Source organism: Caenorhabditis briggsae (assembly GCF_000004555.2).
Source record: "Caenorhabditis briggsae complete genome, chrIV, whole genome shotgun sequence".
In the NCBI taxonomy this organism is placed as follows: Eukaryota; Metazoa; Nematoda; class Chromadorea; order Rhabditida; family Rhabditidae; genus Caenorhabditis; species Caenorhabditis briggsae.
In genome coordinates this window covers 16,102,269-16,102,701 of record NC_013487.2, presented here as the reverse complement: position 1 = coordinate 16,102,701, position 433 = coordinate 16,102,269, and the positions used below count along the sequence as shown (strand labels likewise).

The window sequence follows — 433 nt, the reverse complement described above, 5'->3', positions numbered from 1 at the left end:
CGGTGGAGCGCGTCTGTGAGAAATGATCGGATTTTGCTGAACATTGGCACACCTATTTTTCAGTTTATTAAAACGCAATTCTAAAAATTTAAGAACCGTAAGACGATTCTGAACCTAGATATTCAAAAAGTTCGGTAGAGCGCATTTGCAAAAAGTGCTCAGACTTGGCTAAAAATTTGCATACTGGTTTTTCAATACATGAAATTGCACTTCTGAAATTTTCAGAGCTCTAGGATTATTATCAACCCTGATAATTCAAAAGTACGGTAGAGCGCATTCGTAATAAGTGGTCGGATTTTGCTGAAAATTGGCACATACGTTTTTCAGTACATTAAAATGTAATTCTGAAGTTTTCAGATTTCTCGGATTCTTCCAAAATGAGATATTCAAAAAGTATCAATAGAGCGAACTTACCCTCATAATCGCTCCAATA

At 35.6% G+C, this 433-nt stretch overlaps 1 protein-coding gene across 1 annotated transcript in view; it reads left to right on the top strand.

Annotated features, from left to right (window-relative positions):
• CBG13916 overlaps window positions 1–433 on the top strand; it is a gene marked incomplete at both ends in the record, with an annotated part of 13,746 nt that overhangs the window by 7,367 nt on the left and 5,946 nt on the right.